Below are 16,877 nucleotides of genomic sequence, written 5' to 3' on the forward strand. Positions count from 1 at the left end.
TTTGTTATGTTTATCAGATCGTCAAGGGAAGAGAAATACAAATGTCTCACCTTCCTTTGAAAATCAAGAATAACAAAAGGCCAAACATCTTTCATTAAATACAAGAAGTACAGGCACACAGTCTGGGAGGGAGAACAAGAAAGATACAGGAGACTATCTAAGACCTTGAAGCAGCAGAGAGCTGGGGTTTAATCAGAGAGATGAAGACTGTCCTGAAAGTAGAGGCATTATAAAATGGTATGGCTTTTGGAGGCTTCAAGGGAATCCGCTGCTTGAGCCCAAACTGTGGTGTGCTGAGGGCTACTCCTGTTAGCTTGCTAGAACCAATTGTTAAATATTCAGGAATCCTGGGACCAGGTTGTTACTGTTGAAATCTTGAAACTGGCCACAGTGGGAGTATTTACACCGTGAAAATTGGCAACCCCTGCAAGCCGGGGCTCCCAGCCCCGACCCAAGCCCATTTATCAGCGTGCCACTGAGTTCAAATATCGTTAAAGGAACACTATAATGAGAAGCCCAGTTTTCTAATAATTTGTATGGGACATGGTCTCCCTACTCATCAACTCTCAGACTCTAAGCCTTGCCCTGAGGGACTCCAAGTCTCGCTTCCCTTCCTTCCTTCTCTCTCTCTAGCTCTTCCAACCCTCAAGAGACTATCACAATTGAACAGTAATTTGTAAGAAGCCTGTGTTTGAATATGAATAGGCAAGAGCATAGATTTGAATCTGAACCCAGGTCAGACAACCTGGGTTGGAATCCACAAGCCTGTATTTACCAGATGTGTGATTTGAATAACACCTCATCAAGCTTTGGGTTGTAAAAGGGGCATAATAGCTCTCCCACCTAATGGAGTGGTTGTAGGAAGAATAGTATCTTCCTTAAAGTGCTGCTGGAGGTATTAAATGAGTTGTTATGTGTAAAACGTTTGGAACTCTGGCCATAGAAGGCCCCACATGTGTCTTTATTCTTGTACTTATGATTGGGAAGGTGATCGTGTGCAAAGGGCACACTGTAGACACTCGCTAACTGGGAATCGCCTTTATTCTTCTTTTTGCAGTCCCATTATTAGACAGAATTGGCATTTGGGTTAAAACACCTTTTTCTTTAGCAGCTGGCAGGCTGATGTCTCTTGGGCCACAGCCTGGCTATTTGGAGAGTGTCTGTTGTCACATCGGATGCCATTTTCTGGGAGTGGACCTTCAGCTTTAAAAATGAACAGGCACCAGGTGGGTGGGCTAGGAGATCCACAACCTGTGGAAGCAGGCAGAGCAGGGAGAGCCTGGTGACCTGTCCTTTCTTTGAATTGACGGAACTTACAACCTGTAATAGTCTGTAAGAACTGCACAAATTTGTTCTGTATTCCCTTGGGATTTTAGTAGCGCTTAGGGTACCATGGTGATAACTTGATCCCCTTTTTGCTCTTTTGTGGTTGGGCTGGGATTGGTGGAAGTAAGCAGGGTTCAGCCCCCACCTCTTCTCAACTGCTTCTCCACCCTCTCCCTATAATAGTGGTCCTGTGTTTAGTGACACTGACTGCAGAGAGGCCCAAGGATGGGACAGACCTGTGACACCCATTCCAAGGACATGCCAATGCCAACAGAAAGTGGGGACCGGAGTGTCTCCCTGGCTTGTAACGCTCTGGATAGAACTGACTTGACGTTCCAACTCCTGGGCCTCTGAGAACGAAGTCTTCCCTGGCCTCCAGGCAAAGGGTCTTCCCTCAAAGCTCAATCTCATTCACAGAGGAGTTCTTATTTCTGAAAAATGCCGCATGTTTCAGCAGGTGTGCAAATTGGCCATTAGACTCTACAAGTGAAAACGCATGCATGAGGCTATAGGACTATAGGTGCAAGAGGCCTGATTGCATGTGCTGTGTTTACTTTGTCTTCTCTAAAATCTCCAAATCATGCTGAAACTACATCCGTCAATAATTTCTCCGTTGAGTTGTGATACTTTCTTAGAGTCTACAATTTATGCAAAAATAACACCAGCCCTTCAAACCTCTATTACCCACAAGAGTCAGGAAACACAGGGGAACCCTCCATTCTCCAGAATCCTAAGTTGGTTGTATATGGCTTTTTTGGTTTTGTTTTCTGCCTGTAATCCCTTAAAAATCTCGTCAATTATTTCAGGGCAAACAAGGTCAATCTGCCATGATGATCAATTGAGTAAGAAAAAGAAGGAGGAGGAAGAAGAAGGGGAAAATATTCATGGCTAACAGCCACCGGGAACTTAGCCTGTGTGAGAATCCATGCTAAGCGGCTCATATGCACCACTCTATGAATATACGAAACAACCTGTGAGGCACACAATATTATGAGCCCTGTTTTATAGAAGAGGAAGTTGAGTCTCAGGGCAGTGAACTTGCCCAAGGTCCCACAGATAAAAAGTGGTACAGGATTCAAAGGTAGGCCCTCTAACCTGAGAGCTTCATGCTTAACCATGGTGGTTTATATTCTGAAGCATTTTGGATTCTGGGGTTGAAATAAAGGAACATATGATTACAAGTTGGCATTATTAAATATATTGCAGCATGTCAACCAGCTCTCCAGAAAAAAGCAACAACTCTAAATTTTTAGTATTTGTCCGTTTCCATGGTGTAAATATTCCCAGTGTGGCTAATTTCAAGTACCCAGTTTTTAAAATCCCTGCACATCACTGACTAAATATCAGTATGTAATAGGAGAGGGTTTGCTGTAGGTTTAGGAGAGTTGGGTCCTGGGCTGTCTTCCCTCTTTACTTACATGCTGCTGCAGCAAGACTCAATCTTTTTTGAACTTCAGTGCCCTCCCTCATCTATAAAACAAAAAATAGAATCCACTGCCTTCACTTTTTTTTTAAGCTTCAGGAAGGGTCTCTATAATGTGACTTGACAGTTTGGAAAGTATAGTCTTTTTTTAATGTGAAAATGAGGAATATGCTAGTCACTAAAAAGGTCACTTTTGAGAAGAAATTAAGTTTCAAGTTTAATGAAATTCAATAAATACAATCATCTATTTCCCTCCCTCCACCTTTATCTTGTCTAGAATTTTTTTTTTGGCTGCACTGAACAGCTTGCAGGATCTTAGTTCCCCGACCAGGGATCAAACCCGTGCCCCCTGCAAAGGCAGCACAGAGTCCTAACCACTGGACCGCTAAGGAATTCCCATTGTCTAGGCTCTTCTTGAACTTTGCTTTCTTATTGGGTGATTGTTGGAGGAAAGACAATCAAAGTCACTTTGCAATTTTACCTTGGAAGTATTTTGATTTTCTAAGGCAAAAGTTCTTCAGCTAGGATATGTAGGACAATTAGTTTTCTTTGTAATCCCATTTATTACATGGTATATGCATATAAAAGCATCCTTGAGAAATGATCCATAAACTTTACAAGACTACTGGAGAGTGCATGGCAAAAAAAAAAAAAAAAAGAAAGAAAAAAGCACATATCCAAATGGAGAGTTCCAGAGGGCTTAGGAACAGAATTTTTTTTTCCTCATCTGTGCTGGGAGAGGGCAGATTTCTAGCAAAGCCATGAGGAGCCACCACTTCACTGGCCTCACTCTCCAAAATGAAAATGAAAATAAAATACATGCCTTACTTTTCTGGATATCTAAATTTAACTGTATTTATTAGCCATTAAATACTAATGGGATTTTGATTGACTTTCATAAAGCATGTCATCCATTTTTCCACCCCCCCCCTTTTTAAATCTCTCCTCAAAGCCAACTGTAAATACTGGCTTTGAGTCAATATTTATAGTTGAGAATGAACATTCTTTCAGTCATTGGGAAGCATGTTCTTTCAGGATAATCTACAATGAAGGAAAAGCTTGATCTTCTTGTGTTGGAAACTTCGGTATCGCTGAACTGTCTTCTGTAACAGGAAGACCTCCTTTAGCATTCCCTCATTCCTTTCACAAATATTGAGGACATACCACTTGCCAGGCAGAATGAAGGCACTGGGGCCATTAAGACGAATGTCCTCTGCACCTGCCGTTGAAGAGCTCAGTCCACGGAGGAAGACACTAGGTGAGCAGAAAGTCACAATGCACGGTGCTGAAAGAGAGGAAGGAACAAGTGGCTGAGGGAGGGTGTGACCTCCACAGGTGGCCAGACAATTACAGAGGACACATGGGTATATCGCAGCTGTGTAGATGTCCTCGATTAAAGTTAGTTTTTATTGATTTGTACAGAATTTTAACAGTAAAGATAGACACATTTAAGGACTCATTTTTATTGCTTAATTCTCATATTCAACTAAAATATATATTGTGTATTTGAATTTCCAAACAAAATTCACATGTGCATAAAGGAATACATTGCATTATTTAATCAGTAGTTCTCCATGTTGGATACACAGTAGAATTAATGACCTGATGGCAGGGGTGGCGGGGAGCTTTTTAAAAATACAAATGCATGGGCCACTTTTCCTTGGTGGGCAAGGACCTGAGAGAAATCCCAAGGAATGATGGGATGCCGTTGAGTGGGGAGAGATGTTGCCAGAGCATCTCCTGCCCCCATGACCCACACTGACCATACATATTCAGGGCACATGCTGGCTTTAGTGGGTTCCAGACCAAGCCTTACCTGCTCCTCTGGCAGATTAGCGCCACAGGCACAGACCCGCCATATGATGGAGATGCAGACTCCGTGGCAGGCCTCCTTGCCCCACAGAAATGATTTCCCACCTGGAGCGCTGGTGCTTGAAATCCCATTAGATAGCCATGGCTTTTCTGGAAGTCTTGTGTTCTTCAAAGACATAAGTGCCTCTGAGAAATTACACGAAAACTTATTGGTTATTTGTACCATCCAGGGGCTCATTTCCTGAGAGCAGGTTTTGAAAGAAGGCAGCAAGGTGAATTTATGAGATTTGGATTCTTGACTGAGAGCTGAAAAAGGGTACAGGAAGAGAAAGCGTCTGTTTGGTTCTCTCCAGGTAGCATCCCTCAGCGTGGGCCTGCACCCACTGACCACCTCCAAGTAGAGTCACTGCTTTATTTAAATGTCACTTACGACTCTTAGTAGTTCCCTAATGACATGAGGATGCTCTTCCATCCAGTTTTGACCTTCCTGTTTGCTATGGAAAAACTTCCTCTTTCGAGTGGGATTCCTGTCAAGAGAACCAAATAAGAAGCAAATAGAAAAATAAAATTCATAAGGCACAAATGGGGAGAAAAATCACTGAATCCTTACAAAACAACTGGCATTGGTCAAGGTGGTTCTCCTCTATATGCTACCTGCATGATATATCGATATATGTGTCCTTCTGGCTCAGAACAATAAGCACCTCTCCTCGGAGAGGCTGGGCATGGATTGCTCTGTAGAGCACTTAGCACATTCTGAGTGCTCTGTAAATGTCGGGAATATGAGATCATCTTCAGGGGATGTCGCCTCAGAGGAAGGTGCCATGCGGATACTAGTATTGTTATTCTTTTAGCACAAATTTATAATTGACTTTCTGTTAAACACTGCAACAAAAATTAATTCCGTATGATTACAGTCATTAAACAAATGCCTGGTAATGAATGCTTTCTTATTAGCATTCCTCAAATCACTGGGGTAATACCATATAAGGCTGTTGCTCCATTGTCAGATTAATTGGGATGCACAACCTGCCTTTTGCAGTAGAGCCTGCACACAGCTTTATAGCAGCCGGACCATGATTTAAGGCTACTGCTGGACTAATTTATCTTCCAGTTTTTTCCTATTGCTCTTGCCGTTCCTTTAGGTGCAATTTACAAGTTAATTACAGCATACAAGTAGCTTAAGGCAATTTCTACCTGCTAAAAAAAAGCAGTGTGTTTTTTAAAACCAAAATGCAGGGGAGAGCTCTCCCACCATTCTTCTTCTGATGCCGAAACTAACTCCAACAATCAGGACTGAAGGTTTTCACCTGTTTTTGCATTGGGACGGTCACCCCAAGACTCACCTGCCTTCTTAGCAAGCAGGACAGAAATAGTTAAGTCCCGAAGGCTGTGAGTTAAAAACTCTGCCTGAGGGACACTCAATGTGAGGTGTCCCTGCCAGGTGTGGGGTAGCACTGCCAGGTGTGGGCGGAGAAAGGCTGCCCTCCTGCAACTCCGCTTCACAGTCAAGGTCGTCTGACTGGTGCCACCTTAGAAACTGGCCCGGTTCTGTAGAGGACATTGAACGATCACACCCTGCAAGTCAGCTGACTGCTGTGTCATCGCTGCTGCTTTCTGCATCATCGCACTGCCCCAGCCCTGGTTCCTGCCGTTTCCTCATCACAAAGCGTACAACTAGGCAAAAAGCGACCGTGTGAAAGGGTTCTTTTCCTGCTGCTACCTAGCATTTCTTCCATGAGGAGTATTTACCTTTGTTTAGCCAGGAGCAGAGAAGCAGTCTGAATGCACACAGTGGCTTCACACTTGGCAGCGTGCATTTCCAGCAGAGCAGGTACTGCTTGCTTGGAGCCTGGTGGCCAGACTGCCCCTGGTGGAGCGCGGCTGGGTCCCCAGCACTTGTGGGAATAGCGTGCAGGCTTCTCACGCCGCGCCGCTCTACCTGCAGGAGCAAAGGCCAGGACAAAGGAGATGCTGATGCCGTTTGCCTGGCTGGGGCCTGGGCAGGCAGACTCCACCGAACTGATGCTGTGTGACTCTCCCAGCTCCCAGTTCGGGCTGGTCACGGGGGCTGGCGCAGATCCCCGCTCCTCAGTTAGAACACGGTTTAAAGGAGAAACCAGACTCACTGACCTAAATCCATCCCAGTCCTCTCTGGATGCGGGGACAGCTGTCGACTAGCAGTGACACAGCCAGCCATCAAGTGGAGAATCGTTGCGACTGCAGTCTGGGTGCAGGTGGAGCCTGGGAGATTGACAGTTTAATTGCGGTCCTCCGATGGCTTCTTCTTATTTTCCTAAATAATTGTGCTCGCTAAGTGTACAGTTGCCTGGATTAGTCTGCCTTGCACACAGTCTTCGTCTGCGTTGGAAATCAGGGTGCCAGGCGAGACTGTTTAGTGCTGGCTCCTTCCTGCGGGATGTTATTCAACTAGGATGGGTCACACTGACAACAAAGAAGGAAGCAGAAAGCATCACTTTATCTTCTCTTGTGATGTTAGCGGAACATAACCGTTCTTCTTCGCAGTGATGCCCTCCTCTGTGTGTGTGCGCGTGTGTTTGTGTGTGTGTGTTAATTCATCTAATCGAAGAGCCTAACAGATATCATCATGGATGTGTGCCTTTTTAAAAATGATTTGGAAAAAAAAAGGCAGCCTGTGGAGACAGCGATTTGAGACAGCTGCACATTTAGGTTATTGCCAATTTGAAATACTTTGGTTTGTGAAGCCGAGCCCTAAGAGACAAGCTGGGTAACTGAGAAAGAGATCGTAGATAAAGAAATAAAAATGACAAGCGTAATGGAGGCTCTGTGGAAGGACTGTCAGAGCATCAGTTCCTGGATGGCAATTTCGCCAGGCTGAGACTGAATAATTCATAGATTGAAATTACCCTGCTTTCACCTTTCCATTTAAACCGGCATGATCTGAATCTCTAATAAATTTTCAAGATAAAGTAAAATGCCAGTTTGAATCTGAAGAGCTTTTAAAACCAGATGCTGCATCCCTGAATCTTTCGGTATCTTTCACAATTATCCCGTGAGAACTGCACTTCATCACGAAGCACCATTACCAGTGAAAATTACTGTGATTACAATAGCGACAGTAGAATACCGTCAAATGATCTCTAATTTACCTAATTTGCTAAGACTGTGTGCTTTTAACGCCCACTGTATGTCACCCTGCCGGGCACCCTGGATCTCTCTTGCACCGAAACAAAAGTGAGGCAGTGTGTGTGATACCTTAACTCCCAAAGCAAAGAACATTCTCCTAGGTTACAACGTCTCTTTCGTTGGGTTTGCATTTGTGTGTGTGTGTGTGTGTGTGTGTGTGTGTGTGTGTGTGTGTGTGTGTGTTTCCATTGCCTATACCCCAAATGTCCATTTGGGGAATTGGTAGAGCGTATTGTGTATTTGGGGTTGATTCTCGGATACAGGAGAGCACAGACTTCTTAATTTATACACCCTTTTAATTTTAATGTATACAAGCATGTGTTTACCAGAAGGGAGGGAAGATTCTGTTCTAGGAGGAGTTTAAAAATGCAGCCAAGATGAAGTGTTCATCTTTGTTTCTTTTTTGAAACCCCTCTCTGCCTTCAGGTTAGAGAGCCTTTCAGGGAATTATAATCCTGGTGTGATGTGTTTAAAACAAAAACAAAACCAAAAACGTTTCAGATTGAGAAGAAGCTCAAGAGACATCCCGTAATAACTCTGTGCAGCCCTTATTGAGAGCATGTGTGCCTGAGTGGGTATAGGAAGCTTTGGTCCTAGACTTTGGTTGCGTTTGTGTCTGCTCGATCTCCAAGTAGAAGTCTCACCCAAATAAGTGCTGCAGGTTTTGTCTCAGGGGTCACTGTGCCATCTGAGAGAGCGGCATGGTTCTTCAAGCCTCCGTGGAGAACAGACTGTAATCATCTGATAGGCGCAGGCACTTGTGGAATTTCACCCTCAGTAGCAGACAGCATGTGGGCTTCTGCTAATCAAGTGATTTAAGTTTGACTCTCTAGGTAGGGTTTCCGAGGAATGACAATTTCTGCGGAGGAAGGTTGGGTTGCAACATACCTGTCTAAAATTGTGAGTTGTTTGCTGAAGACCCTGCACTCTGGTATATTTCTTAATCCATTATCCCAGCTTTACCTCTTCCTGCACCCCTGCAAACACCTTTGGCAGAAGGAGGTAAGTTGTGTTTCTAATCATTTCTATAGTCGATGATGTTCCCTGTTGTTTGGTTTCAGTGGGTATATGTTTTTTATGTTATACTTTCTTTCCACTTATTGTTAGTCTCACTAACCTTGGGATAATAAACAACTTTTTTTCCTGTGTTTTTTCTAAATACAGATAAAACATGGTATTTTTAAAAAGTGATTTAAATATACTTTTTTCCCCCTTTGTCTGAATACATACAAAGTTTTAAGGCTTTCCGAAGGAAAGGGGAAAACAGTTTTACATTGTAAATAATTTGTTTAAAAATAGCAGCAGTTCACTAGAGATCAATTCTGTTACCATATTGTTTTGTGAGATAGCTCACGTTTCTAATACTGAACCTATTATTCTTATCTTTTGAGGAAGAAGCTTGGCTCTTAGTGACAAAGGGCTTTTCACAAACCCACACTGCCTAGGTGCCAAAGTGTTTTCTTTTGTAGCGGGGAGTGGGGTGGGAGGAAGAAAGAAACACAGTCTTGATATTCTGCACAAGGTTTTAAATTCCTGGCATTTTAAAGCTCTCCAATAGTCAAAATTGGAGCAGGGTAATTAATCATTGATTGAGCAAACTGGTTTATAAGTCTGATATTTAAGTAGTAACAGGTATCCTAAAATTCTCTAAGAATAATTGGAAATCAGATTTTTGTTACTTTTTTGGGAATGGGAAACTAATTGTATTCACTTGATAAAATAGCAAATTTGAAACTGATAGTTTTATGATTCAAGTATTTGTACTTCATATTCGTGGAAAATGAGAGGTTTTATTTTGTTAGGATGCAAGTGCCACTAGTGCTATCATGTGTTAGTGCTTGACGATATTGATGATACTGAAATTCCCTTGTTTTGCCACAAAAAAGAAAAGATTCAACATTTAGAGCTGCTAACTTAAAAATCTTGAACTCCAGTATTTCTCTAAAATTAAAGTTTCTTTTCAAACTATATTTAAGTCATTGAATGTAAGTGATCATGGTATTATAAAATAAGTTCTTTAGATAATTTCTAATCCATTGTCGACAACTTTTTTCACTATGGATATGTCTTACTTATAATGCTCTAGATAAGCATAACAGTTGAAGTAGACTACCAGGATAACTTTACAACTGCAAGTAATTTGAAAAAATTAAAGAATCAACTGTAAAGTAGGGATTAATTTGGGTGAATCTCAGATACTGTCACGGCTTAACACTATTTTGTACCTTTTTTTTTTTCGATGAGCGTGAGAAAGATAGGTAAAAAGTTACCCCCTCCCTCCTAACTCCTAACCCCCAATCACTACAGAGCATCAGCTACAGTTAGCAGGAGTGATTTAAAATGTAAACACCGGAACCACACTCATAGAATCCACAAGAATGCCTCATATTTTAAGATAGGCTGTGCAAACTTTATCACTTAATAATTGCAGCCTTTTCTGCAATACAGATACTTTGGTGAACAGATGCATTTCACATATAGTCAAATAGAATATTCCTAGTTGATATGAGATTTCTCTAATTAACATATGCTACAAGGACAATGGCAGAGTATAGTTTTCCCTAAGTTTTAGGAGTGTAGTAAGGAAACATGCTTTTACCAAGTACCAATATTTGTGCTATCCTAGGCTGCCAAAGAGAAAAAGGCAGGTGAGACAAAAGAAACAGGTGAAGATCAAAGAAAAGCACTCACATTATTCAGTGAGGCTTTTTTTTAAAAAAATAGCATGATCCAAAAAAAGATTGAAAATCTTGTGTCTGTGTACTGTGTCTGTGCACTGTCTTTTTAAAGAGCCTCTTCTCTCTAGTAAGAGAATCTTTCCAACATTTTACTATGAAAAATTTCAAACATACAGAAAAGCTGGAAAGTTGTAAACACCCAGATACCAACCCTCTAGACTCTGTAAATACCATTTTCCTGTACTGGATTCATCACAAGTATATCCAACTATCTACCCTTCTGTTTATCCATCAATCCATCATATTGTTTTGATGCATTTCAAAGTAAGTTGCAGGCATCAGTATACTTTACCCCTAAGGAGATGCCTGCTGAAGTGTTTAACTAGAATTCAACATTTGTTTATAGTGCTTTCCTAAGTAAAATTTATATATGATGAAGATAGAATTTTGAAAACAACGTACTGTTTTTTCTAATGTGGCATTAATTATTTCTTTAACGTGATGAGTGACTGCCTGCAAACCCTTATGCTCCGATGTTTTAAAGGTACAAATCCCCCATTAATGGTGGAGTGAAAGAAGCCCTTCCCAATCTCAATTCCCATCACCCAGGTGAGCCTTCATCGACTGAGCCCAGGGTCCACTAGTAACTCAGCATCAGTATTGGGATGGAGGAGGTTTCAGGGCATACAGAATTAATTCCCAAGGTCTATCCCCATCCTTGGACCAGCTTTCCCTTCTTTTATCTGCAGGCCCTTGAAAAGTAACCCCTTTGCCTCTTGAACAATCACCAGCTGTTCTTTTACTTGGGTTCATTCTCTGCCTCTTCCCTTTCCTCCCCTACTTTTCCCAATTGGTTTTTCCCTTTTCCACTTCCTTCTGACTCCTAATTTTTTTTTTCTCAGAACAAAAAACCAAATCTCTTCATTTTTCGAGTCATTCTTCTGCATGCAATTTCAGGGAAATGATTATGGGAAGCAAAGGTAGGGAGTTAAAGAATCCCAAGAACGCTTAAAGGGATTGGTCACTTGTGTATAAAAACATAACTGAGTTAAGGATTGCCCTCTCAAGACCTCTTCATGAATCCATCTTTTGAATACAGTCTTGTGGATGAGATTTATCCAGTCCTCTCTTAACTGAACCCTAGACCAAGCTTCTTTATAATCTGTACTGGTGTAGTTCCTAAGAATAAGGACATTCTCTCTGCTTCCCAAATCTGCTAAGTTTCATAGACTCAGCTTCTGGTCACTAGCTCTGGTCCATAACATTTCCATCAGTAGCAGCACAAGGCCTGCCTCTGAAATCGTGCTTGGCCCTGACCCCCCAGGATGAGGAAATTCTCAAATCTTCGGTCCATGTACACATGGCACTTTCTAGGTGGCTTCTCCCTCGGGCCATCTTTCTTCATTCAGTTCAGCATACCTAAAGCTTTCATTAGATATTAGATAAAAAGACCATTAGATCGTTGTGGCTGGGTCTATCTTTGGCTGGATTGCCACCAATTCGCCTATTTTTATAAAGTACTAGTTGGTTATAACAGACCAGTTAAAAGTTTAGGTTTTGTAATTAGACAAAGCTGGGTTGTAATCCGTATTGCCACTTAACTAGCAACATTACTCTAAGCCAAGTTACTCAACTTTGAGCTTCACTTCTTCAAAGGGTTGCTGTGAATATTAAATTACATTTATATATATATATAACATATACATATTATCTCTCTATAAATAATATATAAATTGTCTATATATTTTTATTTATATTATAATTATATATTATTTATATATAAATGAGAAGTATATATTATATAATATAATTATATGACATTTTATTAAGTATATATAATGTATTTAGCACAATGTTTGGCAGCCACTTGGCACTCAGTATCTATTAATGTCCTTATCATCATCATCACCATCACCACCATCATCATCATATCAACCGAAGGTGCCATCCTCCTAGAGCTCAATTGGCCCTCCATCAGTCTGGGTTCTCTAATACAGCGGTGCCTGACCTTTTTGGCACCAGGGACTGGTTTCGTGGAAGACAAATTTTCCACGGACTGGCTTGGGGGGGGGATGGTTTCTGGATGATTTAAGCACATAACATTTATTGTGCACTTTATTTCTATTATTACTACATTGTAATATATAATGAAATAATTATACAAAGCAATTGCTTTATTATGGTGTCTGTGCAGTCAAACCTCTCTGCTAAGGATAATCTGTATTTGCAGCCGTTCCCCAGCGCCGGCATCACCGCCTCAGCTCCACCTCAGATCATCAGGCATCAGATTCCCATAAGGAGCGCGCAACCTGGATCCCTCGCATGCGCAGTTCACAGTAGGGTTCGCGCTCCTGCGAGAATCTAATGCCGCCTCTGATCTGACGGGAGGCGGAGCTCAGGCGGTAATGCCAGTGATGGGGCGTGGCTGTAAATACAGATGAAGCTTCTCGCTCGCCCGCCACTCACCTCCTGCTGTGCGGCCCGGTTCCTAACAGGCAACAGACTGGTACTGGTCCGTAGCCTGGGGGTTGGGGACTCCTGCTGGAATAGATCCTAGCAGACTGCCCTCTCTTACCATATCCACATTTGCTTATTTTAATGGACCTCACATTGAATTTCCCCCTTTTTTTTAAGGTCTAAGAGGGCCCCTCCCCCCAGCTTTCAGTTGGGAGCGGAGCAGAAACGGCCAGTGGAACTCACTGAATGATCAAGCTCTTCCGGGTGAGGGCTCCGGGTTTTCCTCAGCTGTCCCCCGTGAGACTGCCCTCATTCTTTCAGAGTTCTACATGCCAAAGTCAAATTGTGGAATATGTGCAAGCATAGGTTTAATTTAATTTGAACAAAACGGAGAGACGGGGCTTCCCTGGTGGCGCAGTGGTTGAGAATCCGCCTGCGGATGCAGGGGACACGGGTTCGTGCCCCGGTCCGGGAAGATCCCACATGCCGCGGAGCGGCGGGGCCGTGAGCCATGGCCGCTGAGCCTGCGCGTCCGGAGCCTGTGCTCCGCAAAGGGAGAGGCCACAGCAGTGAGAGGCCCGCGAACCGCAAAAAAAAAAAAAAAAAAACAACGGAGAGACACAGGGTCTTTCCGTCTAGGAGGGTCAAAGGTAGAATTGTGGAAGATAAATTTCCTACCACATCATTGCAAAACATAGCAGATGACTGAGGACATACCAGAGAAACACAGCCTTTAGGCTCAGTAAGAGCGGCCTCTGCCCTGGGCACCATGCTTTTGAGAGCTGCACTTCCGAGGGCCCTGCTCTGCCCCTCTGCTGTCATGCCCTGTCACAGCACTCCCCACAGGGCAAAGTCAGTGGGTCAAGGGGACTCGTCCATCCAGAGCCTGCCGCTTCGCCTCGCTCCTAGAGCATGCTTCCTGGAATCCTGAATTCCTGCGTAAGCATCTCTGTGTAAACATCCTCGGCTGAGGATGAAGGATGCTGCCAGTGTATGTACTCCTAGGCCTGAGAGGTGGGCAGAGGAGGCTGTAATCGAGCAGGACCCTGTGGGGCCTTCCCGGGAGAGACCCCTCCCCCATATCCTCTGCTGAAGCTCCTCTCTCAAGTGCCCAGATAACAGTATCTGATGCACGTTTCCTGAGTTGTTTTACAGATGAGAAAACCTCCACCAAATGGAAGAAATTAACTACTTGATGACCGTGAGCACGTAGCCCCCATGCCCACCGGGGCCTAAGGATTGGTCACGATAACCCCCGTGACACCTGTTACCTCACCATCAACCAATCAGAGAATTGTGCGCGAGCTGATCACGTACCCTGGGACGCCCCTCCCCCACCTGGCCTTTAAAAATGCTTTGCTGAAAGCCATGGAGGAGTTGAGCGTTTTGAGCACTCGCTGTCCTGGACTCCTTGCTCGGTGCCTTGAAATAAACGTCGCACATTGCTTCACCACAGCTGGGTGTCAGTAACTTGCCTTTACTGCGCGTGGGCGAGAGGACTCAAGTTTGATTGGGTAACAAGGTGGGCTGGAGTATCCACACACGTGGGAGACGCCTTTCCTAAGGCAAGAAAGCACGGGGAGTCAGCAGAGAGGCTGGTCAGGCCGGAGGCTGCTGTCCGTACCGCCGCCACACTCTGGCATGGAAACCCGGAGCAGGGAAGGTCCCCACGTTTCGTTCTGGTCTTGGGAAGGAGGATTTGTCAAGGTAAGAGAGGAGAATTTATTTTCTTTAACAACGTGTTGGCTTTATTTGTACCTTTTAAGTATTTAGAGATGGTGTGGAGGCCTCTCTCTGTACTCTTGCCCAGACCCTGCTCATGGCGGTCAAGCCTGAAGCTGAGCTCGCTTTTGGAGGCTCAGTCTCCCCAAAGGCTGATTGGTTGGACGTTATTGTGTTCGTGGACAAGTCAGTCTTTAAGTACAAAGGGGAAAAGGCTGTTTGCTCACTCAAATCTAGGAAGCTTATTTTCTAATTGAGGTTTTTAATCTCCAAAGTTTTTGAAAGTTAGTAAATTTGGAAAGTATCAAAGTTCCATTTTGTATTTATGTATAGAACATTCTATGGGTAAAAAAAAAAAAAATGTGAAAATGATTCTGTCTCTCTACTGACATATTAAAGAGGTAAACTGGTTTTTTGTACTTGACCTAGCCGGAAAGCCAGCAGCTAACTGAAGTAGATAGGGGGCTGGGCAGGATTGGTACATTAGAGGCTATGGACCCAAAGTCGCCATTTTATTGAGCTGCTTAAAGACATGATCTCTCTTTCACTGCACTGACTACGATATTCGGTACTGAAGAGGTGAGATGAAAACAGAGAAGTTAAAAAATTAACACCTGGCAGTAGGAGAGTCCCTGTTTCATAAAATAAATCCTAGAGTATATATGATTTGTTAAAAAATTGGATTTCCGAAAGAAAAGAAAATTCAGGGGTCAAAAAGAGATTTGGGAAGCATGGAGAGGGAATATGCCCAGGGCTGTGGGTGTTTTACACACAATAAATGATAGACGTGTTAAATGTCATTTAGTCCAGCATAAAACACAGAGGCTAACGTAGCTGAGTCCGGAGCCAGTCAGCCGGGATTTGAATCCTGATTTTGTTGCTTTACCATCTGTGTGAACTTTGAGTTTTTAACCCCTCTGGTTTTTAGTTTCCTCATACGTAAAGTAGGGATAATAGTGCCCTCCTTGGGCTTCCCTGGTGGCACGGTGGTTAAGAATCCACCTGCCTAATGCAGGGGACACGGGTTCGAGCCCTGGTCGGGGAAGATCCCACGTGCCTCAGAGCAACTAAGCCCATTAGCCACAACTACTGAGCCCACGTGCCTAGAGCCTGTGCTCTGCCACAAGAGAAGCCACCGCAATGAGAATCCCGCACACCGCAACAAAGAGTAGCCCCCGCTGACCACAACTAGAGAAAGCCCGCACACAGCAACGAAGATGTAACGCAGCCAAAAATAAATAAAGTAAAATAAATAAATATTTTTTAAAGTGCCCTCCTTGGAAGGTAGGAACGAGGATTAACTTAGTTAATATTCACAAAACTCTTAGGAGAGTGCTGGCACACAGTAGATGCTATAGAAGCATTTGTTAAATAACAGAGTAAAAATGGAAGACGAAGAAATTCAAGTCAAGAGAAGTTATTAACTTGTTCCCCATCACACAGTGAATTAAAAGATCTGCCATCCAACACAGATATTCAAATATCAGGCCTGATTCTGAGAGTGGCACATTGCCCAAGAGCTGATTTTGGCCAAAATAAAAATATCTATTTGTGTCACTTATTAGATGCCTAAAGGAGAAGGAAAAGGAACTTTAAAAAATACTGTAGTACATTATTCTGATATATTTTTAAAGTTTTTGTCCTACCCCTTCTGTATTTAAACGTTGTTTTTTACATTGTTATTCCCTTTTCAAGTTAACTCTTATTCCTAGCCAATAATCTACCAGGAGAGCTTACTACCTCACTCCCGTGCGTTAAGTACTCCAGAAAAAGCGCCGCTGCCACACACACATAAACATCCCATCATTGTACGGTGCAGTGAGTCTCGTTACAAAAATAATGCAAGTATATGAAAGAAATTGGGAAAATGCACAGAGGCGTAAGAAGCAAAGTAAACCTCAACAATAATCCCACTATTCTTAAGACAAGCATTGATTGTCTATATGATACAACTGTGTGTGTGTAAATAAATTATAAAGATTGGACTTAAATTGCATACCCTGCTTTGTAACCTGCTTTTAATAAATGAGTACGTCAAGAACAGAGCCCTTGAATTGCTGTATACTATTCCAATATACAATCCTTGTAGTGGGACATTAAAATTTTTCCAGATTTCTACTAGTATAGATGTAATTGGAAACATTAAAAGTTTAACGTGGCAGAATACATTCAGAAACAACCGAGGTCTTTCTTTCCTCCTCTTCCCAAGGACCCGCATAGGCCTTTGAGTCGTGGTTTTCTGTACTTTGCTTGGTCCCTAGGGGCAAGTCAATAGGCCCTTGTGTTTTCAA

At 42.9% G+C, this 16,877-nt stretch overlaps 2 long non-coding RNA genes across 5 annotated transcripts in view; one reads left to right on the top strand and one right to left on the bottom strand.

Annotated features, from left to right (window-relative positions):
- Positions 1-130: 130 nt before the first annotated feature.
- LOC136792032 (uncharacterized) lies at positions 131-7,032 on the bottom strand. The gene is made up of 3 exons (XR_010835143.1): positions 6,314-7,032; positions 4,566-5,088; positions 131-4,034 (listed from the first exon to the last, which is right to left on the bottom strand). It is a non-coding gene; the product is annotated as an uncharacterized lncRNA (long non-coding RNA).
- Positions 7,033-7,582: 550 nt separating this feature from the next.
- LOC136792033 (uncharacterized) overlaps positions 7,583-16,877 on the top strand; it is a 78,818-nt gene continuing 69,523 nt past the window's right edge. For 3 of the 4 annotated variants that reach the window (XR_010835144.1, XR_010835145.1, XR_010835146.1), the window contains exons 1-2: positions 7,583-8,731; positions 13,042-14,571. This is a non-coding gene — a long non-coding RNA (uncharacterized lncRNA). The remainder of the gene's footprint in view (positions 8,732-13,041; positions 14,572-16,877) is intronic. The other variant, XR_010835147.1, reaches the window with a different exon arrangement.

Source organism: Kogia breviceps, chromosome 10, assembly GCF_026419965.1.
Source record: "Kogia breviceps isolate mKogBre1 chromosome 10, mKogBre1 haplotype 1, whole genome shotgun sequence".
NCBI lineage: Eukaryota > Metazoa > Chordata > Mammalia > Artiodactyla > Physeteridae > Kogia > Kogia breviceps.